This window comes from Artemia sp. Qi Xiang Cuo, chromosome 15, assembly GCF_049724085.1.
Source record: "Artemia sp. Qi Xiang Cuo chromosome 15, ASM4972408v1, whole genome shotgun sequence".
NCBI lineage: Eukaryota > Metazoa > Arthropoda > Branchiopoda > Anostraca > Artemiidae > Artemia > Artemia sp. Qi Xiang Cuo.
The window spans coordinates 24,754,471-24,781,999 of record NC_142808.1 but is presented as its reverse complement, the minus strand read 5'-3'; the positions used below and the strand labels follow the sequence as shown (position 1 = coordinate 24,781,999).

General features: G+C 36.4%; 1 long non-coding RNA gene across 1 annotated transcript; it reads left to right on the top strand.

The window, feature by feature from the left end:
* Positions 1 to 4,109: 4,109 nt before the first annotated feature.
* On the top strand, positions 4,110 to 21,879 carry LOC148943481 (uncharacterized). The gene is made up of 4 exons (XR_016142965.1): positions 4,110 to 4,327; positions 6,982 to 7,115; positions 9,154 to 9,288; positions 21,679 to 21,879. It is a non-coding gene; the product is annotated as an uncharacterized LOC148943481 (long non-coding RNA).
* The last annotated feature ends 5,650 nt before the right edge of the window (positions 21,880 to 27,529 follow it).

The window sequence follows — 27,529 nt, the reverse complement described above, 5'->3', positions numbered from 1 at the left end:
AAGTTCTAATGTTGCTTCTTATTTTCAGTTGAAAAAAACTTGTTTCTTTTTTAATTTAATTTCTGATCGTTTTTTTAAATAATGCTTGGAAATCCGGCACCCCCTTCATAGAAATGTCCATTACTCCAAAGAAACATCCTCCACGGAAAGATTCTTCCGAGTAACCCCCTCCTCCAGCCCCACCCTCCAGAAAAAAATCCTTCCTGAAAATGTCTGTATACTTCCTAATAACCAATAAATAATGCTGGCAAGTCCGGCGCCCCCTTCATTGCAATTTCCCTTCCCCCATGAAAACTTCCTTCATGAACCGATCCTCCAACATAACCCCATCCCCCCCCCACTACCAGAGAAAAAAACCTCCTGAAAACTTCTGTATACGTCCCAATAACCAATCCTATATGTTAACATTGGGTAAAGTTCATAACTTTCAGCCCTCCCCCGGGGACTTCGGGGGATTAAGTCATCCTAAAAGACATAGTTATCATATTTTCGACCATGTTGAACGAATTGGCTATCTCAAAATTTTGATCTGGTGACTTTGGGAAAAAATGAGCGTGGGAGGGGGCCTAGTTGCCCTCTATTTTTTGGTCACTTAAAAAAAGCACTAGAACTTTTAATTTCCGTTTGAATGAGCCCTCCCACGATTTTCTAGGACGACTGGGTCAATACGATCACCCCTGGGAAAAAAAACAAACAAATACACACGCATCCGTGATCTTTCTTCTGGCAAACAATGCAAAATTCCACTTTTTTGTAGATAGGAGCTTGAAACCTCTACAGTAGGGTTCTCTGATACTTTGAATATGATGGTGTGATTTTCATTAAGGTTCTATAACTTTTAGGGAGTCTTTGCCCCTTTTTTTGAAAATCAGCCAAATTTTCTCAGGCGCGTAACTTTTGATGGGTAGCACTAAACTTGATGAAAGTTATATATTTGAAATCAACATTGAAATCTGATTTTTTTTTTTTTTTTTTATGTAGCCTATCTATTGGTATCAAAAACCCGTTTTCTAGAGTTTCGGTTACCATTGAGCAGGGTCGCTCCTTACTTACAGTTCGTTACCACGAACTGTTTGACATGGGGCACTTTTTCGGGGGGGGGGGGGGTTACTAAGTTTTGACTCAGTTTTCGACTAATTTTACTGATTTTTACCTAGGTTTTGCTAATTTTCGACTTGGTCAAAAATTTCGGGAGGGGGGTTCAAACCGGGTAGCCCCCCCCCCCCTGGATACGGCCTTGACCACTGACTAGTTGATAGCCACAACTGAGTAAAAATCTGCAGCTATATTGTAATTAATAAAATGCCAAAAATGAAGCACCATTCGGTGCTACGAATTTATATACAAGGACATTAGAAACTACATTTCAATTTTTTATAAAAGAGGAGTGACCAAAGATGCAGACCAGCTTAAGAAGGGTGTACAGCACATTTCTAGTTTTCTTTTTGGGAGGGTAATATCTAGGCTAGATCTTGTTCTCCTGGATGAAACATAAAAAGGTGTTTTAATCTAATTATCAAGGGAACATACCTCTCTTGGACGAATACCTTAAAGTTTATTGAGCTTCGGTATAAGGGCACCGCTCCCTTTTGAAATAGCATTCCGCATACTTTCATGGACCGTTGTCTCCATTAGTTGAATGCACAAGTTTTGCTATCTCATGTTATTTCTGTTGTTCAGGGGTCAGTGGCGCATCCAGGGGGCAGGGGACCTCGGCCTCTGGCACCCTCATTCCTTGTTTTTTCCTATTTGTATCTCTTTTGTTAAAATAAATTTGTCAATTTAGGGCACTTGTATGATATATGCCCTATATAATGTTCTTCTAATATGTTTCTATGACGCTCAATCCTAATGAACTATACCAAAGTAAGGCAAAAATATAATACTTTAGAAACAAATTTAAGCTATATATTTGCACATGGGGGGGGTATAGCCGGTCTATATGCCTAATTTATTAGGTACAATTATTCTGCATATTTTCTAGTAAGAAGTGTTTTCTAACTTCACACTGTCCAAATACTTTACCCCCCCCCTTCCCTAAAGTGCAAATATATAGTCTAAATTATATATATTTTACCTATTCTGTCACTTTTCTGTCTTGTCTCACGCTAATATGAAAAAATCTAACGAAAAAAAAACGTTTATATAACGTGTCAATGAATGAAAAACTTGAGGGGTAGGGCTTTTATATACAAAAACCCAATTTAGTTAATTATTGCCACCCTTTTTATATTACTCCCCGCTAGATTTTACTTCTTGATGCCCTTGTAACATTGCTCACCCCCCCCCCCCTCCCAGATTTTGCTCTAGATCCACCTCTGTCAGTGGTTAAAACAAATTCCCTGTGTAATTCATCCTCTCTCCGCTTTTTTTATGCCCATGATACCGTACTTAGTGATTGTTTTCTTCTTTTTGTGAGGAGACAATTTGCAATTCGGTCACATTTGCAAAACACTTGGACTTTGATCACAGGTAATGCAATTTCAAATTCTTTAAGCACCTCTGTCGTAATCCAGTAGCTAGGTTCTTGTTCATTTGCATAATGAGGGTGATCAGCATAAACTATGCAAAATTTTACTTGATTGCTCTTGTCTATGCATGACTACGCCTATAGCTGAAAAGTTACGCTTTGCATATAAAGCTGAACTAAATTTATTTTTATCCTATAATCTTAAACTTGTTCTTCAGGAACATACACAATGATATGAATACCAAATTATTTCTTAGTTTGTGTACTTTTATCGCGCTGGTTATTTTAAAAGTAATAGGGAGAAGCTAGTACGCATACGTTGATATAGAGGGAGTTGCACGTTTTTAAGAGAGAAAGGGGAAGTTTAAAAAAAACACAAAAACCGATGAGTTATGGGAAAAACATGCAGGAATATGGTTTAAATCGCAAAAATATGTTTAATATATTAATAATTAATGTTTGATATAATTTCTGTCAAGTTCCTTGGCATATAATTCTTTGCATTTCTTTTTGTCTGTTAAAGGGAGTGAGAGTCCAGTTTGAAGTAGTTTAACATATTTGAAATGAATTTGGTGCCTATTCACGATAAATTTTTTGTTTATATTCCGTTTTTTTACAACTGAAGACTATTTGATCTTGTTGGTTGTATTATTTGACCTAAGTTTGTTTCAATCCCCCCTCCGTCCCAAAAGGGACCAAACTTGAGAACTTTTCCAATAAAAACAAAGAGAAAAGAAAATCCATTTATTTTCCGAATAAATGTGGTAGAAGTAATTTATTTTCTAAAAGCGCATAAAAATAATGAAACAAATAAATTAAAACCCATCTTTAAAAATAACTATTTAAATATTATCCTGTCAGAAACGATGTTGTTGTCAGTTGTCATTACACCTAGTTTTACTAGAAGACACATATATAGGAGGGGAAATCCCCTCCTATATCCTTAAGATAAATCAATAAATTACTCTGAAGTTTCCTGTAACGGTCACAGATATCAACTCTTTTTTAGTGCTTTGACGAATCTGGCACTTTTCCCTGAAATAATATCGACGTGCCAATTTCCCAGTATTGCTTTGCTGCTTATCTCATAACAACAGAACGGATTCTTCCTTTGACTTTTGTTACAGTCTATACCTTTGGAAAAATACTTTCATATTACATCTTGTTTACTTTGATGCTTTTCCGAGCTATCCCTTCTATTCTACTTCTAATAAGATACGTTCTCTGAAGCATTTTTTTTCAAGCTTCAGATAGTGACAGAATACCCGAAAAAGAATGAAAGATGAATTTCCTATTTTGTTGAAAATCACTCAATTAAGTTAACTCCATCAAGGTGATTTTGAATGGTAGATAATAGAAATCCACTTGAACATAAGGATTCATATCAATTAAATTGAAGCTTCAAGACCAGGCTACACCCAGTTGCCCCACCCCCCTGCAAAATTTATTTTTACTAATTTTATCTTATAAGAATTTAACGGCAGAAATTAGTGTCATGTGGTAATGACTGTAAAGCTTGGAGGCACATTGAAAATTTTGCTGGGAGGTACCCTCTGTAATTGATTATAATGGTATATTAACATATGATAATATTAGTCAAAGTTTTCAAAATTGTGTTTTCTTCCTTCGACAGGTTTTCACTGAAACTTCGGATAAATAACGCATTCATTTAGCGTCTGTCGCGTTTGTATTCATTATTAAACCAGCACTGAAATGGTTGCCAGGCACTTTGCTAAGTCAGTGGTAGTTCGCCTCTAGGAAGTCTTAGTCCGATGGAGAATGACTGCAAAGAGGATTGGTTTAGAACTTTGTTGGCACTACTCCCGCTCCCAAGAGACATTTATGCAATTTTTGTAGGTCAGTGGTCATTTAATTTCTTTTGTTTTAGGCCCCTCCTATTTTCATCATTTCAAGCCGAAAAAGAAAACTAAAAAAGTAGTTAATATTAGCAAAAATAAGTGTTTCTGGAATTTATTACCCATCTGAATCATTTTATTGGTCGCAATTAATAAAATAGCGTAGACTCCTGGAGCTGTATGCCTCCCATGCTATTTTCCACGTACCTCTGGAGGTGCTGAAACAACTAAGAGGAACGTAGAACGTTTAGGAAGGTTTCACTCGATCACAAATTCTGAATTCTTGTTCCTTAACGAGTAACAACAATGGGTGGACAGCCCACAGCCTTTACAGAGCCAAAACGCCCCTGGATGCTCCACATCCTCATTAACACAAGTTTAAGGTTTGAATATCAAAAAGATGTCATAATCATTTCTCGACTGACGGTTATTTAGGCAGCATTTAAGGAATTGGAGGAGTATTTACGTTCTTAAATGATTGAGCGTTAATTACTGAAATTAAAAAAAAAATCATAGTTACATTATATTAAATCAATTAATCCTAAGTATATATTTCATTAATTATAGTCTACTTAATTCCGCAAAAAGTATTGTTTTTAAACTTGCACATTACACATTTGAGGCTATATGCACAATATAAGCGTTTAGAATCAAGACACATTATGTATCTATTTCACAAATCTTACATTTGTGTTACCATGTTGAAATCAGAGTCGTGCAAGGTTTATCAATCCGTTAAATAAGAGAGCCTATTCTGTGACCCATTGGTCAATGCCCGCCTATCCTACTCCCTTCATTCCCAACTTTTCGCACATAAAAAATGTTTACTTCTTCTGAACTAAAATTATTGTAGGAATCAAGGCCTTATCCAGGATTTTTTTTTCCGGGGGTGGGTGGGGGGGTACAAAATGATTTTCGGAGGCAGGGGAGGGCTTTACACTAAGAAAACCTCAAAACGCGCATAAGAAACTTGTCTATATTCATTTTTCCTACGTTTTTACGAGTCGGAACAAATTCGGGGGGGGGGGAGGGGGGTTAAGCACCCCTACCCCTCCCCCTGGATACGGCCTTGGTATGAATTATTTAGGAAATGCACCTTATTATCCAACGTTATTTCTCAAGGTCACTTAGATTACAACGTGACTGTCCTAAGTAAAAACAGGCTACACTAATTTAGCCTACATATTTTACAATTGTGCTTAATTTCCAGAAAATTTACTATTCAACAGCTTCGTAGCTTGTTCGTTACAAATCCGCAGCTAACATTGTAATGCAAATTCAGAAAACAAAACACGTTATTTACCTGTTTTATATATTGTATTAAATATGTGAAAAAGATGATATTTAAATATTAAAAAATATTTGAACTAACTGGTTACAAATTTGAGGCCATTGTTGCAATTTAAACGTTTGAACTCAAGACATATTGAATTTATAGTTCTCAAGCGAGATGATAAGATGCACCTTATAGAAAAACAAGCTTTCTAATCTCTAAGATCGGAGGATCTAAGTGTGGTCCTTATAAGAGCCGATTAAGAAAAATTATCAAAAATGTGAGAAAAATGTTAAAAATAAAACTAAATAAAAATAGTACACTTTTCTATTAGTTCGGAATATATACTAATTCTCAATTCTAGAGTTATTTACGCTACCAGAGCATTTAGCTCTAAAAAATGTAAAAAATTTAGAAACCATTCGGAAAATCACAAAAGGGGACGCACTATTGGTGGAAAATTATATGGTTGAGCTTGAATTGCTCAGAACCCAACAAACCACAAATTTTGGCCTCTATTTTGTGAATGACAGTCATGAACGAATGTTACTTTTCAGAGAATTGACGAAACAGAAAAGTAAAAAATTGAAAATCAAGTTTTAATAACCGGACACTTTTCTTGCGACCCAAATTTCAGTGCTGTAAAAGAATATACCTCAAATTTAGTAAATGTTTCATTGGATTTATAGGCTGCACATTTAAATCCATTTCGTACGAATAGACAAAATTTATTTGATTTTACATAGTAGGCAAAAATTCAATTTTCCTTCTTATTTGCCTTCTGTTTTCTAAAGAAATCATCAACTTAAAATAACCCTAACAAATGTTAGGATTAGCAATCAATATCATAGGCCGATTATACGTTATATTACTCTTCAAGTTTAATTTTAATTAAAATTAATTGCCCTAACTTTATTTGCTTGATGAAGATTTTTTTGTGATTATCCACTGTCCTAAACTTTTTTTTTTATCAGAGTAATTCTCCTTGGCTTATAAGGCTCCTTTTTGGAGACTCAACTTGGCTCCTTGGAATTGCTGCAGTGTTCTTTGGCGTTGTAGATCAGAAACGGTTTTAACGAAATGGCTTGATGTTTAACTTCTAAAACTAAGAAACACTGATAAAAGACCATAATTCACGCCATCAAACAGTTGATTTTTCAACTTCCAAGTTTTTTTGAATATACATAGGCTACACTAGATGTACAATTATACACTATGCACTATACACTATATAGGCTAAGTACAATTCTGACTTAATTTTATTAGTAGTTTATAGTAGGTTTTCGGTCATTTTTCAACAGTGTTTTTCCAAAAATTTGTTTTTTGGGAGGGGGGCGGTAGGATGGCCTCATACGATTTAGATATTTTATTTTTCTTCGCAGGTTTGTTTTGAGGCTGTTCCTTCATATTTTCCTCGTCGGACAGAGTAACATCCAAATTCGTTAATCTCTTTGTAACAGATGCTAAAGATGTCTCTTAGGAACTGTGGGAGCATTTCTTTTGCGTCTGCATTTGGGTAAGTATTATTAAGTCGTAGTGTCCAAATCAGTCTCTGAAGCCCTACTCACGTCTTTAGTGAACATATGTGATACTGACGAAATATGCAACCATGCTAAATAGCATTCATCTAATTAGTGAAGATAACAATTTAGAGTACAAACTTTCCGTTTACCATCCACCTTGCTTGACACAAAGCCCCTAAGACCCTAAAACTAGTCTCCTAGTTATAAGGCTAGTATCGTAGCTATAGTAGTAAGTAAAGTGAGTAATGCAGCACTAGATTATTACAGTCCTTAACGGTGGTGTTGATCTCCGTTTTATGGCCCTTTAGCCAGAAAGCGCAATGAGGAGTTGGGGGCCAGCCATCCTGTACTTTTACACACCCTTCCTGCTTAGTTCCCCCATATTTCTCCAGGTACTTAGAGCTTGGTCGACTCTGGCTGAGCCAACAGAGTCCCGCCACCTACCCCCGTCCCAAACCAAATAACACGCAACACCAGGAATCGAAAACCCGTCCTTCGGACAAAGAATTCCAATTCTAGAACGGTATCCACTCGCTAGCACACCACTAATAGCAGCGGTGCTATCCTAATAGCACCCCTAGCTATTGGGGTGCTATTAAGACAAAGACAACTAATCCAACAGAGGACTATAAAGGGTTATAACAATTCTTAGTAGTCTTATGTTGGGTAGTTTTTGTCTACTGTTGGACATCTTTTTATTTATTTAATAATTTTTACTTTGTTCTCTTCTAGAAAGCTGTGAATGACACTTATTTCATCTTATATTATTATATAAGACTCTTTGTCAAGTGAGACCCACTGATTTTGGTGTTTTTGAAAAATTTCGATGTCAGAACTATTTGATGGTGTACTCCAATACTCCTTTCAATTTTAGTTCAAGGGCTTTTCCGCTTGGCAAGACAATTGGTCCTTATTTTATTCTGAATTCCCTTTTAATTTTGGTACATGCCCTCTGGACCAGTCCAATACTAATAGTTGTAGTGTCAAAGCAAGTATCGACGACATTGTCACGAAGTTTAAATCAGTCCACTTCTTGAGTAATAATCTCAAACAGCAGCTCACCTTTGCTCTTCAGGGCAACAGGTGCGTTAAGAAACTGCTCAAAATTTTTGCGTGCCATTAGAACTACACTTCTGCCCATGGGCGCCCATATGGGAGGGCAGAGGGGGGCTCTTGCCCCCCCCTGGCTGAATGATGCTGCCTTATTTTTATATTTTTGTTCTGTGATTTCTATTATATAGCATTAAAAGTAGCAATTAGATGACGTTTGCCCCCCCCCTGGAATTCAGCTTATGGGCGCCCATGTTTCTGCCTTACAAAGTTTTGAAAGTCATTAAGCAATTGAGGACAAGAGTTTATTATCCCAATGTAAGACCTAATATGGAGTATGGTCAGAGAGTAACTCTTCTAGATTATTAGTTATTTTACTTTTATTGACCGTCTGATCTGGTAAGCGGTACCTGGCAATATGGATATTTTTTAGCCACAGTAGCCAAGATTTTGGTATATTTCATTATGAGTAACCTAACTTTACTTCTTGAGCGTGGTCGGGATAATACACAGGTACCTATTAATTGTACAAATTTATCGCAGTGTTTAAACCACCTGTGGCCACACTCATACCATAGTCAAAGCTTTTACTTTGTCCATTCCTTAAGCAAGTTATTCCTTAAAACTCTTTCATTTTGTGGGAACCAGCTATGGCGATGTCAATCGCTTAAAAACTAGAACGGATCAGCTCCAGGAAATCCTGTGAAATTTGTCTACAAATAGGGGCTTCATTTCAAGGGGGGATTTGGATAAAAAATTATTATATCGCCCATGCCCCTTGACTCTCTCCATATGGACCAATCTCCCCCCCCCCCCCCCAATAAATACTGGAGCTACGCACCTGTCTACAATTGGGTGTAAACATATTTTAGCTGACTATTTTTCCTAAATATTTTAAAGCGCCACATGAGAAAGGCTTGCTCCTGTAATTATTTGCGAATTGTATCTATAAATTTCCACCTATTGATTTCTTTTCTTAAGTTTTCAGCGGATGAAAAAAGTAGGTACATTATGTGTGCCAAAGCAGCCAATCACCGACAAGAGTGTCCGAAACGCCATCTATATTTCTATTGCTGTTTGAAGATGGTCGTCACGAATCATCCCACGCTTGACAAGGTAATCTGAGCCTAGAGGCCTGTATCTGTAATTTCATTAAATAATCTGAAAATGGAGAATGGGGATACCGCACTTTTGTAGCTAGCTACGAAAATCGAGCAATGTGAAAATCTTACAGGTATGTCTTGTGGAGTAGTGAATAATGAAAAGAGAAGGTCTTATTTCGTTAAAAGGGAAGTAGCATTTCTTACTTTCTGGGCTACGCAGAGTAATCTAAATTTTTCAAAGATGCGTGGAGGTCCAAAATGTCTTATTTTTAAGGCTTTTCTATTAAAATCGAAATAGGCATACGACTTCAGTATTTGTTTCGACTGTATTTGAATTAGAGTAATTCTCAAAATCAAACATTTTGTGGTAACGAACTATAATTAAGGAGCAACTCGTGCTAAAAATAATTGAAACTCTAAAAAAATGAGTTGTGATAAATATATATTTATAAGTAATGAATTCTTTCCGTGGCTCCATATGTGTAAAATTCATTAAGTTTAAGTTTTTCCATCAAAATTTATGAGCCGGGAAAAATTTGCCTAATTTGGAAAAGGGAGACCCCCCGCCCAAAAAAAAAAGTGTGTGGTCTTTCTAAAAGATCTTTCATTAGAAATTAGAAACTAATTCCTAATCTTTCTTGATTCAGAGGAATGTTGTTGGACTAAACCCGTGATATGAGTGTTTCAGGACGAAAGCCCCCGTCTAACCACAGACATATTTTAGGTATAGTATTAACTACTACTAGCAACTCATCGCAATACTAAGCCGCTTCGGGCCAAAACAACTAAACTCGCTCCTCCTCCATCTCAATGTATTCAAAGCCTAAGCCTCCCTCTTTACAACTTCCCAGGAAGTTTTCATTTCCCTTAAATCTTTCCTAACTACTTCCTCTCAACCCTGCCGAGAAAGATCTGCTTTCCGTTTAGCCCTAGGTGGTTAGCCGAATAGAACTATTTTCGGCAATATGTCATCCTTCATCCGCAGAACGTGCCCTAGCCAACTGAACCTTTTTCTCAATATAGCCCTAGAAAGCGGGTTTGAACCACACTTTTCGTACAGCTATTGTTTGAAATGCAGTCAGTCAATCGGGTACGCAAGACAATCCGTGCGCAATTTCTCTTGAAAACGTCTAACAAGTCTTCCTCCGTTTTATAGAGCGTCCTTCCTTCAGAACCATATTTGACCACTATCGTCACTATTTGCAGATAATAATCTAGGTTTGCAGATTTATCTTCCTATTCCTCCAAACTTCTTCCAACAGTGAAAAACATTATCAAACAGTTAGTGGTAACGAACAGTAAATAAGGAGTGACCCGGCTCAAAAGAACCGAAACTCTAAAAATTGGAATTTTGATACCAATAAATATACCAAAAGAATCAAATTTTTATGCTGATTTCAAATATGTAAGTTTAGTCTTACCCATCAAAGTATACGAGCCTGAGAAAATTTGCCTGATTTTCGAAAAGGGGAGAAAACCCTAAAAGTGTTAGAATATTAATGAAAATCAAACCACCAGGTATGGGCGTAGGGAGGGGGCAGGGGGCAGCTCCCCCCCACACCCCTAGACCTTCAAATTTACATTAGATATGGCTGAAAAAGCAGATGGTTTACAAAAAGCAGTTGATAAAACTCCATCACACTATCGACTGCCCCCCCTAGACAATATGCTGCCTAATGCTGCCTACGCCCATGCCACCAGATTCAGCGTATCATAGAACCCTATTATAGAGGTTTCAAGCTTCTATCTGGAAAAATGTGGAATTTTGAATTGTTTGCCAGAAGAAAGATCACGGATGCATGTTTACTTGTTCGTTTTTTTTTTGTTTTTTTTTTCAAGGGGTGATTGTATCAACCCAGTCAACCTAAAATATCGTGAGACGGCTCATTTGAACGGAATTAAAAGTTTTAGTGCTCTTTTTAAGTGACCAAAAATTGAGGGCAACTAGGCCCCCTCCACCCCTTTTTTTCTCAAGATGGTCGGATAAAATTTGAGATAGCCATTTTGTTCAGCATAGTTGAAAGGCCGAATAAATATATCTTTGGAGATATTGTGATCCCCCCACAGCCCGTGGGGAAAGGTCTTTAAGTTACAAAATTTGCTCATTGTTGATGTATAGTATTTGTTATTGGGAAGTATGCATACATTTTTCGAGGGGGGGGGGATTTTCTGCTGGTGGGATTTCACGAGGGATAATTTTCCATAGGGGCAGAAGTTTTCAGTGGGTGAATTTTTCAGGGGATATTTTACACTAGGGGAATTTTCCAAAATTCCTGTACGAAATTCTTCTTATGTCTTGCTTTCTCATTGTTGTCTCCATTTTACGCGTGGAGATGTTAAGGGTAATTGTTCGGGGTAAATTTTCACCAGTATTCAATTGCCTAAAGAATAAATTCGCGGGAAGGAGGGATTTATCCGTGGAGGTGTATCCAAATTTCCTGGCATTACTTAAAAAACGATCAGAAATTAAATTTTAAAAAACAAGTTTTTTCAACTGAAAGTAAGGAGCAACATTAAATCTGAAACGGAACAGAAATTATTACGTATATGAGGGGGTTGCTCCTCCTCAAAACCTTGCTCTTTACGCTAGGGTTTGAATTCTGTCCCAATTTTTTAAGAACGACTCCCGAAACACTGTTCCTTTGATTAGAACAGTAAGAAACTTTTTTTTGAAGTGATAAAGCACTTTAGCGTAAAGAGCGAGGTTTTGTGGAGGAGCAACCCCCCTCATATACCTAAAAATTTATGCTCGTTTTAAGGTTTCTCCTTCCTTTCTGTTGAAAAAATTGTTTGTTTTTTTATTTAATAACATTAAGGATTACATTTATATGCTAAATGGTGTAAAAAAGGGATAGAGCTGGAGAACACTCCTCTAAAAAAAAGATTTAAAGAAGGAACTGGCCTTGAAAACTGGGAATATTACAACCTAAAAATCTTTTTGACATCTCAGATTCCTCCCTTCCTCCTGAAGAATTTCAAAGATGTGCGCTTATTCAGGAATGATTTTTCATTTTTGGCATACTGCTATACAACTATTAAACTTAAATGCAAAAAAGAGGGTTGAAGGAGCGAGTGGGGGTCTCCTTTATATTTGCCACAGCTCTGGATTAAATAATTCTTGGTGCGAATTGTAAGTAATTAGCAATCATTGTCAATAGAAATTAGGGCTCTAGAAAACAAAGTTTTGAACTTGATATGTGCAACAATAGAATATGTTGCTTATACTAATTTTAAGTATACAAAACTTACATTGTCTCCAACAAGGGATGCGATCTATGTAAAAACTTTAAAATGATGTTTATTCCATAAGACAACCCCGAATCCACTATCTACAAAATACGAATTATCTCTGGTTTTAGGAGAAGGATGATCATGCATACGTATTTTTTCACTGTGTTATCAAATCTTACCAGCAGCCACATAGTCATAATCAAACAGTAGTAACGAACTGTAAATAAAGACTGACACGGCTCAATAGCAACCGAAACTCTAAAAAGCGGAATTTTGACATGAATAAATATATCAAAAGAATTGGCTTGTTATGCTGATTCCAAATATATAATATTCATTAAGCTTAGTGGTACCTATAAAAAGCCACGAACCTGAAAAAATTTGTTTGATTTTCGACAAAGGAGGGAAACACCCCATAAGAAATCTTAATGAAAATCTCACCATCAGATTCAGCGTATCAGAAAACCCTTCTGCAGAGGTTTCAAGCTCATATCTTCAAACATATGGTTTTTTTTTTTTTTTTTTTTTTTTTTTTTTGTCAGAAGAATGATCAAGGATGCAGGTTTATATGTTTTTTTGTGGCTTTGTGTTTTTCCCAAAGGGGATCGTATCGAAACAATGGTCCTTGAACACTGGAAGAGGGTTCATTTGAACGGAAATTAACAGTTCTAGTGAACTTTTTACGTTACCAAAAACATTGAAGGGCAACTAGCCCCTTCCCACGCATCTATTTTCCCCAACATCGTCCGATCCAAATTTTGGGGGAAATTTCCGGCCGCAAACATTCCATGAGAAATTTTACATTAGGGAGATTTGATAGAATTCCTCTACGAAAGTCTTTTTAGTTGTCGTACTTGGTCTTTGTAAAATTGCATGTGGAGACGTTGTCCGGGAGAATTGTCCGAGGAAAATTTCCTGCGTGTTTCGATTTCCAGGAAATAATTTCCATGGATGAGGGAATTTCTGGGGTGACCGGAAAAACAGTCAGAACTTAAAGTTTTTTTCAAATGAAACTATTTGAAGTAAAATTTTTCAGGCTGAATCTTGTGCAAAAAATTTACAGAGGAGGTGAGGTGAATTTTCAGCAAGGATGTTCGGGAAACAATTTACAGGGGGTGGTACATTTTATGCAGGGGGGGGACTTTTCAAGGAAGATTTTCCTGCAAGGGAAGGGACTTTTTCGTGGAGGGTGAGCCAGATCTGCCGGTATTATTTGAAAAACCATCAGAAATTATATAGACAAAAAAACAAGTTTTTCAACTGAAAGCAAGGGGCAACATTCAAGCTCAAAACGAACAGAAATTATCCCGCATACGAAGGGGTTGCTCCCTCCTCAGTACCTTGCTCTTTACGCTAGAGTTTTACTCTTTGTCCCAATTTTTTAAGAACGACTCCTGAACCACAAGGACTGTTTAATTAGAATATGTTTAATTAGGAATCTTTTTAAAAAGGGCTAATAACTTTAGCGCTAAGAGCAAGGTATTGAGGAGGGGGGTAACCTCTCCATATACGGAATAGTTTCTGTTTGTTTTGAGTTTTATTGTTGCTCCTTACTTTCAGTTGAAAAAAATTGTTTTTTTTATTTAATTTAATGAAGGGATTACCTTGGAAACGGGAATATGGCAACCTACAAATCATTTTAATATATCAGAGTTCTCCCCCTCCTCCTGAGAAATTTCGAAGAGTTACATTTATTAAGAATGATTGTCAAATTTGGCATACTTCTATAGAACTGTTAAACTTGAATGTAAAAAGGGGGGGGGGTCAAAGGAATGAGCGGTAGTCTCCTTTAAGTTTTACTTAAAACTTTGGGGTAAATAATTCTTGGTACGAACTTTAAGTAATGAGCAATGATTACCAATAGAAATTGGGGTTCAAAAACTAAGTTTTGAACATAATATATGCAACAATAAAAGCTGTTGTTTATGCTAATTCTAAGTATACACAACTAATTAGTTTTAAAAAAGCTCATCAAGGGCCTGTTGGTTAATGAAAATTTGACTGATAATTCTTGAAAAAAAAGGATTAAACTCCCCCGAAAAGTGAGACGATCTATACAAAATTCTAAAATGGTATTTTTTTTCCATATGACAAGCCTGAAGCCGCTATCTTCAGAACACGAACTATTTCTGGTTTTGTGAAAAGGGTGATTACGCATGCGTGTTTTTTCTCAATGTGATCAAATCTTATAAGCAGCCATATATAAAATTTACAAAGGGGTTTATTACAATAATAAACCCTTAATTCAAGTTTCCAATGCCCTTTTTTAAGTAACAAGAGAAATTGCGCCACAGGAAACTGCTGAAAGGTACCATATACCTCTTACCACCAATGCTTGAGCGAATGCTCAAACCCTATTACAATTGGAATGGGATAAAAATTCAGTTTCACAGTGCCAAGATTTTATCTTAAGGAGAGGGTGATCAAGGAGAGGGATGGCCACCCTTATATATGTAATAGTGTCTTGTTTTTAAGTTTAAACGTTGCTCTTTACTTTTCTATTGAAAAAAGTTTTTTTTATTTCTGTCACTTTTTAATACCATATCCAGAGTTAATCTAAATCACAGTATAAAGATATAGCAGTAAGTTTACCGTAGATAATTTCTGGCTCTTCAGTCTTTTTTGCGAACAAAAAGCTCCTCCCAATTATTCTTGCATTAACCCGTACAGACAGCTCCTCTCATTTGATATGCCATCAGCGGTCTAATTGCCATGGAACACGTATTTTGGCAGAAACTTTCTCAAAATGCCTTTAAAACCAACTCGAGACTTCGAAACCTATTTTAATTTCTAAAAACATCTAGTGATAACATTTCACTACTAATTACCGATTTCCATATATGTATTGGAATAAATTAATTTAAAATTAGTTCTATTAAAATTTAGTGTTCCAACGCTGAAGCCAAGTTTCGCGTTCAAGAGAAATCTGACTTGTCTACCCGTGAAAAGATCTAATGTCGCTTATGTTTCTACGTTCTCTGGAGCACTCGCACCTCGGTCCAAGTTTTTATCATGGGCTGAGATAGGGAAAGATCATACTGCCTAAATCTATATACTGTGCTCTAAATATTAGGGAGTCTTTCGCCCTTTAAACCTCATTTATCTGAGATGAGATCTGTAGTGATTGGGACAAAATATTTTGCTACTTCTACCTCACTGACTACCAAACACACACATATGTTCTATAGGTGCTTGGTTGGTGCTGCCCCTCAAACCCCCCCCCTGCCCCTGCCGTCTAACAATTACCCTACAAGAAATTCCTACAAATGTAAAATTGAAAAACCAAAGGGAAAGTAAGACAAATAAGAAGAATGAAAAAACAAGGGATTCTTGAATATTCTACCTATATTCCAAAATACAGGTAGAATATATCGCGTAGAATATCCTGTAGTATTTATTTTATATTTTTATTTCCTTTAATTATTTTTTCGTTGCGATGGGGGTTGAGTTATCATAGCAGGGTAAAATAAAGACTAAGGAAGACAATCTACTAGCTTATTTGAAATAAGGAGTTTTCTTCGTTTTAAATTTGCTTGGTTCCTTGAAGTTCGACTACATGTTATCGAAAATAAATAAATAAAACAAAAAAAAATCTCTTAAAGGCACTTCAGACGGGAAAATCTCCTAATATATGTCTAGTGGATGCGTTTTCGATCGCAAGGTGTAAACTAGTAACATATACCATGTCGGTGCCTGACCAATGTCTCCGGGAAACAAGTACTCGTACATCCTAGTCCCAGAAAAAAGAACTTTAAAAAACGCATCAAAAATTTGTTTATATTCATTTTGTTACGTTTTTACGAGTCCAAAAGACATTTCAAGGGGGAGCTCAAACCCCCTAACCCCCCCCCCCCCCCCTGAATACGCTCTTGTATATCTACCTACATTTTGTAATATAAATAGAATATTCCAAAATCACTTTATTTCTTCAATATTTTTATTTGTAATACTTTCCCTTTGAAGCTTGGGCGCTCCAAAAAGCGGATGAGGATTTGCTAGATGTTTTCGGAGGAAATTACCAACGGATTGTTTTGGGTACCTGGCTGACTGACCGTATTTCAAAGAGTAGGCTATGCGAAAAATGTGGTTCAATCCCGCTTTCTAGGGATATAATGAGAGAAAGGTTGAGATGGCTAGGGCATCCTGCATCTGCGGATGAAGGATGACAGATTGCCGAAGATTTTCCTTTCTGGCCAACCGTCTAGGGCTAAATGGAAAGCAATTCGCCCTTGTCTGGGGTGGGAAGATGTCATAAAGAAAGATTTAAAGGAAATGGGAACTTCCTGGGAGGGTGTGAAGAGGAAGGCTTTGAATAGATTGGGATGGAGGAGGAGCACGCGTAGTTTTGTTGGCCTCAGGTGGCTTGGTGCTGTGGTTAGATGTTAGTAGTGTTCCCTTTGGCTTCTCAATCTTACGCGTGGGAGGATTTTCCAGGGGGTGATTGACCGTGGGGGTAACTTTCCAGGGGGAAATGGCTGGGGGGTATCATCCTATAACCTCTCTATAATATAAAAATAGAGTTACATTTAATTTTTTAACGAAAATTTTAATTTTTTTGATTTTAAGTTGTGAAGAAAAAATGATTTTACGAAAAGCCTAAAATCTTTAGTTGTGCACCATACATTAAATTGCTAAAATAGAAGATACACCCTTTTGTTTTTAAGCGTGTGGTCTCCTCTTGGGATGTATCAGCATAAATATGGTTATAATTCAAATATTTACTGAGGTAATTAGTGATTATTCAGTCTTACACCAAAAGACCTTCCCGAGTTTGTCAGCATTGAAGGTCATTCATCGAAATTCGAATAGTTTTGAAACCTTTTATCATCTTAATCAGTAGCGAAGTCGGTGGATTTTTTTTTCTGTGGGGAGGGGAAGCTAAAGAAAATAAGTTTGCAGGTATGAAAAGGTTTTTTTTTTATTTTCTCATTAAATATCAGTTTTTCCATGTTTTGCCATTTTCTTCCACCAGTGTCCCTTCCAAAAGCAACAAATCATTATAAGAATACGATTTGGTTTGATATTTAACGACTAAAAGACATAAAGCTGAGATTTACAACCCCCAGCTTGATTTCGAAAAAAAAATCAAGTGAGTAAAAAGTAAGGGTTTTATGCTCCACATCAGTGGCATAGCAAGAGTTGGGATCCAAGGGATATCCCACCAACTCTTACCTAAGAAATCTGGCAAGTCATATGCGAGAAAACATGAAATTTGTGAACATAGGGCGCTGCGCACAGTAACCTAATTCGAACTTTGAACTTTGACTTTATTCAATATAAACACACAAATAAAACACAACTCCAGGGACTGATCAATGATCCCTGGGCCTTAATGTAGTCCCTGGAGAACTCTAATATTCATACAAATACTATCACTAGCTATTGAAAAAACAACAAATTGACAAACAAACAAACTTTGAAAAAAAAAACGAAAAAAGGCACTGTACACTACATAAAAAAAGAGAGAATCCTCCTAAAAACTATTTATTTGTACTAGTAGAAAGAAGATGTTTCTTATAATTATATTTAAATGACGGAACTAAAACAGAATCTTTTATTTCCAGCGGAATACTGTTCCATAATTTCACTCCAACATATTTGATAGAAAAAGCTGCTCTTTGCGTGTGAAAAGCAGCAAATATCCGAGAAAAGAAAAAAATGTGTAGATGACGACGTTGGATAAGCATGATAATATGACGATAAATGAAAAAAGACAACATAGCATGTTGAATAGCAGTTGATTGTTGTACAATACTTTATTCCTTCGAAATTTGTTGGGTTCTTTATAAAAAACAGAACTTTATCAAACAGTTCATGGTTACGAACTGTAAGTAAGGAGCGACCCGGCTCAATAGTAATCGAAACTCTAAGAAAAAGAATTTTAATACCAATAGATACATCAAAAGAATCAGTGGGAGGGCTCATTCGAACGGAAATTAAAAGTTCTAGTGCCCTTTTTAAGTGACCAAACAAAATTGAGGGCAATTAGGCCCCCTCCCACGCTAATTTTTTTCCCAAAGTCACCTGATCAAAATTTTGAGATAACCATTTTGTTCAGCATGGTCGAAAATGTGATAACTATGTCTTTTAGGATGATTTAATTCCCCAAAGTCCCGGGGGAGGACTGAAAGTTATGAACTTTACCCAATGTTTACAGATATTATTGGTTATTGGGAAGTATACAAACGTTTTCAGGGGGATTTTTTCTGGTAGTGGGGGGGGGGTCACCGGTTTATGTGGGAGGATCTTTCCATGAAGGAAGTTTTCATGGGGGAAGGGACATTTATATGAAGGGGTGCCAGACTTCCCAGCATTATTTTTAAAAAACGATCAGAAATTCAATAAAAAAAAAACAAGTTTTTCAACTAAAAGTAAGGAGCAACATCAAAACTTAAAACGAACAGAAATTATTACGTATATGATTGGGTTCTCCCCCTAGTCAATTCCTCGTGCTTTAAGCCAAAGATTTTTTAGTACTTTCATAAGAGCTTTTTATTCTAATTAACAGCATTTGTGATTAATGGGTTATTTTTAAAGAATTGGAACCAAATTCAAACTTTAGCGTAAAGAGCAACGTATTGACTAGGGGGCAAACCCCCTAATATACGTATTAAAAATATATGAACATAGAAGTTCATTACGTAAGTTAATCCGTAAGTTACGTATACTTATTACTAATAAAAACGTTCGTAAATAAAATTAAACAACTTTCGAGCAAGCCAGTTAATCAAATAAAAGTAAAATTAATATGCACATTTTTTCTAATTATTCATGTATGGTGAGCCAAAATCAAAACCTGCATTAACTCAAAAACGTTCAAAAATTAAATTAAGAAAAAACAAGTTTTTTTTAACTGGAAGTAAGGAGCGATATTAAAACTTAAACGAACAGAACTTATACCGTATATGAAAGGAGCTGTGCCCTCCTCAACGCCTCGCTCTTTACGCTAAAGTTAGACTTTTTCTCACAATTATATCTTTTAAAACAATAAAAGCCTTAGCGTAAAGAGCGAGGCGTTGAGGAGGGGACATCCCCTCATATACGTAATAATTTATGTTCGTTTTAAGTTTTAATGTTGCTCCTTACTGTCGGTTGAAAAAACTTGTTTTTTTTATTTAATTTCTCATCGTTTTTTAAATAATACTGGACAATCTGGCACCCTCTCCATAGAAATGTCCCATTCCCCAAGGAAACATCCTCCATTTAAAGATCTTCCCCCGTAACAAATAAATAAACAAATAAACACGGATCCGTGATCTTTCTTGTGGCAAAAAATACAAAATTCCACATTTTTGCAGATAGGAGCTTGAAACTTCTATAGTAGGGCTCTCTGATACGCTGAATCTAATGGTGTGATTTTCATTAAAGTTTAATGACTTTTAGGGGTTGTTTCCCCCTTTTTTCAAAAATAAGACAAATTTTCTCAGGCGCGCAACTTTTGATGGGTATAACTAAACTTAATAAAACTTATATATTTGAAACCAGAATAAAAGTCTGATTCTTTTGATGTATCTATTGATATCAAAATATCCTTGAATTTTTATTAGTAATTTTTATTTTATTATCGTGCACTGAGGACGGTCAAGTGGAGGTCTTGAACGAAATATTTGCATTATAGTCTTTGTTTTTCACTGGCTCGAATAATCTTCGTTTCTCTCTTCTTTACTATTTTTTCGTTTTGTCATGATTAGCCAGTGTGGTCTCAGAAATCATTTAATGACAAGCTTACGGGGAGCATATGACCAAGTCTGTTCTTAATTATTTTGAAAAAAAAATTTTATCCTTTCACCGTTACATTGAAAGGGTCGTCAATTTTTTTGTGTTTGTTTTAAGGTTGGATTTTTTATATTATCCTTCGATTTTTATTAGTAATTTTTATTTTATTATCGTGCACTGAGGACGGTCAAGCGGCGATCTTAACCGAAATACATGCATTATAGCCTGCGTTTTTCACAAGCTCGTATAATCCTCGTTTCTCTCTTTTTTACTATTTTTTCGTTTACTAATATATCAGAACCTAGGTAAAACTTTTCAGTCATGACCACCATCAGGGATGGGCAAAAGGTGAAAAATGACCCCTCCCCCTCAAGAAACAAGACAAAATTTATAAAAAGCGAAGAATGAGAAGCACTCCTATTTAGATCCTGGAAAAAAATCTTCATAATATTCAATTCCCCTTCTAGGAAAATTTCATGGTCGCGCATTTGCTAAGACCTGCATTGTTCCTTTTTATCAAATGCACTTTTGATACATTTAGCAGCAATTATCTCTATTTTATTCCGATTTTTTTTAATTATTTTTAAGGAAAATCCCACTTCGCCTTCCCAAATATTTTAGGCTCTTTATCCCCAGTTTCAAAAATGGAAACTTGAGCACTGAATGATATCACAGATAAATCAAATGGTTCTGGCAACGGCTTTAGGATTGGTTTGGTGATTTTAAAGGATACTGGGAGCACTATCTATAATCATTGTTACCATTATGACCAACGCCATCTCCTTAAAAACAAATTTCGCTATGCCAATATACCTGAATAAACCCCTACAATATTGATATCTATTCCAACAAACCGAATAAAATAGAAAGCAGAAACAAAATACAATAATTAAGAAACTAATTTAACTATTGTTACATCATTGCATTTTAGATTAATCACCAAGACATCAAAAACGAGAATCGATTTTTTTCAGACTTGAGATTCAAAACAATAAAAAAAGAAATAAGTAAAGAAAAAGGAAATAGTGTGGATTTATCTTTTCTTTTAGATCGTTAGAATTATATTACAGATTCAAATTAAAATTAAGCGTTTGTGGTATCAAACAAAATTAAAGCACTGATGGTCTTTCTTTTGTCGCAGCTAGGAAATAGCAAATTTAATACCAAAAAAATGATTTTCCATCTTATTCTGCAACTAATAAAAATACAGCTAAAAAATTGCCCAAACATATAGAATATCAAAATATATTGAAAATAAAAGGAGATGGTCAAAAATATATTGATACCATTAACTAACTCACCCAATTTAGAGATGTGCGAGACAGGTCTTATCCCACTGAAGGATGTTTAGTGCGCTTTCGGTCACTGACACGACAACTAACGTCTAAAAAGTATCCTATGTCATATCCTTAACAATTGTACAATATGGAGGGTTAGTAATACATTTATCTTTCAGATGGGTATTCAAACGACTCAAAATGTAGAAAAAGCCTGAATGTATGACCAATTGAAGAAGAAAAATTGAAGATGAATTGATTCATTGAAAGGCTATAAAAGAAAAAGAAGCCGTATTTTGGAAGGAAGAATTAACGAAGAAGTGAGTTAGTCTTCAAACTCCTTCTAAGATATTCAAGTTAAAAAAAGAAAAGAAGCATGAACAAATTTTTACTCTTACAAGCAAAACGTTTAAAATATTGAGATTTCGAATAAGCGTTTAAAATATTTTTCAGCTAGCTTTTACAGCTAATAATTAAAGCATTTATTATCAATGAGAACTATCTCTATTTATTTTCTCACGTTGAACTTAAAATTAAAGGCAAAATGCTCATACGAATAATTAACGTAGGTTTAGGCTGAGCCAAGAGATACTTTAAAGGATGTGAAGAAGGTCAATAAACAAGAAGTTGTTCAGCTTAAGTTACATAGTTTGAGAAATAACAGCTTTCTGGTCATTAATTGTGTCTCTAGTGGACTTCCATAAGTGGGCGTTCAGACTCTGGATTCTGTCTCAGACTCTGTCCAAGTTTCCTGCTCATAATAGTTGAAAGTCCAAGGTATTTTCAGAAATAAGAAATTCACAATCATAATTGTCACCTAAATATATGTTTTCAGTTCTGAAAATGTTGCTCGATAGTTCCTATTTTCAGCTTTCAACCATTCTGAGCGGGAAACCTAGACAGAGTCTGAGACAGACTCCAGTGTCTGAACGTCTACTAACAAGTCTGTTGTTCCAGAGTTTCTCTAAAGGTAGGTTCAACAGTGAAATAGAGAATAGATAAATTTTACATAAGCAACAGCATTAAACCCAATAGAAATTGCCAATGCCGTAAATAGGCAATTTACATCTGTATTTACTCCACCTGATAATGCCCTCTTCCAGACCCTCCCACCTATACCATCATAACCCCTATGCCCCCGATTACAGTCAATAGGGTAGATGTAGAGGCACACCTAAAACAGTTGAATCCAAATAACTCGGTGGGACCTGATGATGTACACCCAAGGCTTCTTAAACCATTGCATGTTGAACTATCGGGCCCGCTTAGTCACCTTTTACAGAAATCCCTTGATGAACAGTGTATCTTGCAGGATTTGCCCACGGCCCACATAACTCCCATACATAAGGGTGGCAGCAAAGAGGACGCAAACAATTACTGGCCAATCAGTGTCACCTCTGCAGTCGGGAAGCTACTAGGAGCGATTGTTAACACTGCAATCCTGAAACACTTGACAACCAATAAAGTATTCTCATCATATCAGCATGGCTTTAGGTCTGGTCGGTTGGTTGAAACAAACTTGATTGATTCTTATAATTATATCACTAATCTTCTAGACCAGGGGTTCCCAGTCGATATCATACTACTCAATTTGGCAAAGGCTTTTGACAAATTCTGCCATAAAAGACTTCGAATCAAGCTCCAAGTTATTGGGGTGAGTGGTTGTGTGGTTGAGTGGGTGATGCAGTTCTTAACAGATAGGAAACAAATGATTAAAGTATTTGGCGAGGATGGAAGAAAGTTTTTCTCCAAAGTGGCCGCTGTTGGAAGTGGTGTCCCCCAGGGCACAGTTTTGGGTCCGACTTTATTTAATATATATATAAATGACGTGCCGAAAATCCTAAACAACAAAGTAAGCCTCTACGCTGATGACTCGAAACTTATCGGTCGTGCAGACACAGCAGAGAATATTAAGTTGATCCAACTGGACCTCAATACATTCACTCACTGGACTAATATTTAGAGGCTTGAATTCAACGCATCAAAATGCAAGACTCTCCACCTTGGGAAGAAAAACCCACACACTCAGTACCATATGGATTGTAGGGATGGGTCCCGAAATGGCATTTCCAGCAGCCACGCGGAGAGAGATCTTGGTGTCCTGGTAGACGACGAATTGAAATTTCATATTCATGCACAAGCGAATATTGCAAAGGCTAATCAGACTCTTGGTTTAATCAAAAGAACGTTCACTAGCAGATCTCCAACTGTTATGAGCAAGCTATACAAGAGTCTAGTTCGACCGAGGCTAGAGTTTAGAATGTGTATCGCACGCCCAATCAATGAGACAGACCAAGCAGCTCTAGAATCAGTCCAGAGGAGGGCAATGAAATGTATTAGAGACCTCTATGATGTCCCTTATCCATCCCGTCTCCGTAAGCTTAGAATACCATCTCCAACATATCGTCACAAACGAGGCGATGTGATAACAGCATACAAGCTTCTAAATGCTTAGGATACCATTCCTGGCCTTTTCCAACCGGACAATTCAAATAGACCTGGTGGTCATTCTCAAAAGCTTTTCCGGAAACGAGCCAACACCAGACTAAGGAACAAGTTCTTCTCAAATAGAGTTGTCAGCTTGTGGAACTCCCTTAGTGAAAAAACAGTAACCTCTACCAGCGTGGATGCGTTTAAGTCATCAGTGGATAGGGAATGGCTCAACAAACCGTGGTGCACCATTTGGGACGCCACAGATGATGATTAACTATCATCACTGAAGCTGGCGGACACAGGATTCGTCCTATTGCTAGCAAGTGCGATTTAAGGTAATTTAAGGTAAACCTAGGTCTTTTATGTGTATTGATGCTAAGCATAATGAAGTACAGTCCTGCCTCAACTGAAACTAATTAAAAGTTTTCATGGAAATAGGTATTTCTAACTTCAAGTTATCCAAATATGGAATGCTTTAATCAATTCACATGTACTTTAGCTTGGCTTTTTTTCGCTATAACTAGAAATTAAAAATAAAAGAAAGAAAACTTACTAAAGAAGCCATTCGGAGTGTAAAAACTAGCACATTATATGATATAAGAATTCTTGGGGCTTGAGTGCAAGCTATAAGATGCTGAATGTTTTGGATAGCATGGTTGAAACCGAAATAAAGAGTAGAGGCATGTGAAGGTGGTATAGGAGTTGCTTTTGAACTTGCTTCACTAGAAACAGTACAAAATAGCGTCATTTTTGTGCATTCTTTTTTATGAACCACAAAACATAAAAAAAACACAATAATGAATTTCACCTTAACAGACAAGAAAAAGGGAGGGGAGATGTATCCATCTGAAACACAAAAAATACCTTATGCCACCAATAAAGGTTGTTTTTGAGGACATCATCATAAATGGAAGGATATTTTATTGGGAAATGTATTGTTAAATAATGTAACGCCTCATTAGATAAAAGAGGCGTTTTGCTCAAAACGATGAACTTATTACCAAATTGAATGTCTGAATCAACAGCTCTATTAACAAATATGTAACACAATTATTCCAACAAACTAATAATATTGAATTTCTCCTTTACCCTTCTTTTATTATTATTATTCTTACTATTATTATTATTATTTTTTGTTTTTACTCCTGAACTAGTATACAAACAAAATATGCATTTATAAAAGTACAGGAATGTTGGTTGTATGCATAATATACACGATGCTATATGTTATTTCTTATACAGATAGATAAGCATCTAATTTGAGCATCTATATTGTCTAAAAAGGACCGTAACTATATCTAAATGTAAAAATTCTCCTCTTCTGAATCAATGAGGACTTCAGCTGTTAAGTCTATTTCACGATTAGGGCACCTTAGTCTTACCGTAAGTTTGGTTAAATAATAGATAGATAGATAGATAGTTTATTTTAGCCCACCAATAAAACAAAAACATGGCGGAGTAAGGGAAAAACAAAAAAAAAAACATTACTTCAAAAATAAACGATTAAATTATATACACTATATACATTCACAGCTCGTACATGACGTGCAACGGAAGGAAATCGTAAAGGTGCTCCAGTGCACCTTTTCTAGCATTGGTTTCCTGCGTTACCACAACTTCACGAGGCTCTGGAATAAGATACTTGTCCAAGAGAAATATATTTCTCTCGAACAGCGGTACTTGTAACAGAAATTTTAAATATTTGCAGAACGCAGATCTAGCCTTTAGTCGCTCTGTTTCCGTGAACCATTCCCATACAGGGGACAGGTAAAGAATATGTGGGAGTGCCACCGCTCTATATAGCCTCGCCAGAATTTGCCGATTGTATGAATACTTCAGGGGAGCCAGTTTAGCATAGCTAATTTGTAGGTTTGACACAAGGGTGTCAAGGCAAAGAATTCTAGTTGCTTTCTTATCTCGACCGTACAAAAGACCTAAGTATTTAAGTGACGAAGACAGTGCAATAGTAGCGCTGTCTACTGAAACAGTTGGTTCTGGTCCATCCCATTTCGTTGAGTTGAAAACCAGAAATTCAGTTTTCTTACCATTAACTTGCAGACCAATAGCTCTATAGCCAGATACAAGCTTATCTAAATTATCCTGCAATAGACTCAGAGAAAAACTCAACATAAGTAAATCATCGGCATAGCTTATTAGACGCAGATCACAAAGATCAAGACTAAGCCCACCAGAGATTTGTTTTGTAACCTTAGAAGTCAAAGTGTTAAATAATATCAGACTTAGAACTGAGCCTTGTCAAAGCCCTCTATTTAGTTGAAATGGCGCACTTAGTCTTTCAAGGCTAAGTTTCACTCTTAAATAGCTATTAGAGTACCAATAGGATAACATAGCTACTATATGGGTGTTCACGCCAGCATCTAGCAGGGTCTGGAAAACGGCGGACTGGATGACTGAGTCAAATGCAGCAGAAATATCGACACTACATACATACAGAGACAACCCGAGTAGTTCAGCCTTAGCAAGAATACGCTTTAGAAGTCTATGGGCAAAAGCACAGCTGAGATATTTTCGAAATCCAAACTGTCTGTGGTCTATAACACATTTCGATGCAATTTCGCTAAGAACTAATCTTTCCAACACTTTGCTCAGCGTACTTGAGACAGTAATAGGCCTATAGCCTCCATACTCATTCGCGTTTTTTCCTTTCTTGAGGATATTTGTAACAACCCCGGTACAGAACGAGTTAGGAACGGTCGCACTATCTATACACATCTGAAAGAGTAGTTGCATATGCTGAAGCAAAAGCGGGGAGCAACCACTGTAGATGATTACCACTAACACCATCAAGACCGGGAGCCTTGTTACCCTTTAACTGGCTAACAGCCCTTGAAACATTATTTTTAGAAACCACAAAATAATTTCTCTGTTTCAGAAGCGAATCAAGACTTGATTTTAACGATTCATCGTAATCTTTTTTCAAAGGGATATTTTTTGACCCGAAAACCTTCGAATAATGTTATAACAACTGTTCTTCAGGTACTGTGGCACAATGCTTTGGCTTCACTCTATTACTTGAAAACTTTTTCCACATATTTTGCGGGTCGCGGATAGCCTCTTTCGAAGTAGTTTCTGCTTCTTCCACTTTATGCTCATCCACACATGCTTTGTATTCTCTTTTTGTTTTACGAAAGAGATTGAAAACAGTACCTGACCTAGGCTTGCCGGATTCGCGCCACACTGAGTACCACATCTTAGACCTCCTTTTAGCATGATTCACGTAAGGATGGTCGCTCCATCCCCTTTTCCTAGTACCTTTCTTAATAACTGCACTAGGTACAGATGCAGACTCAGCAACTTTCAGCGCGTGGGTGATTTCAGCACAATATGTGTTGAGTGCGATTTTTTCATCACACCCATTGACCAGAAGCTGAAATGGAACTTTTATTTTGCCCAAAATTTTGTCACACGTCGACTGATACAGATCAATATTAATCTTTTTCCACTCGCGTCTTTCTATGTAACCTCGATTTCTTGATTTCACTGCGCGACTAAAAGGAATATACTAAGTAAGACCAAATTTGGTAGATTTAGCATAATCTATAAGAAGAAGAACAAAAAACGAACAAAAGAAAAACA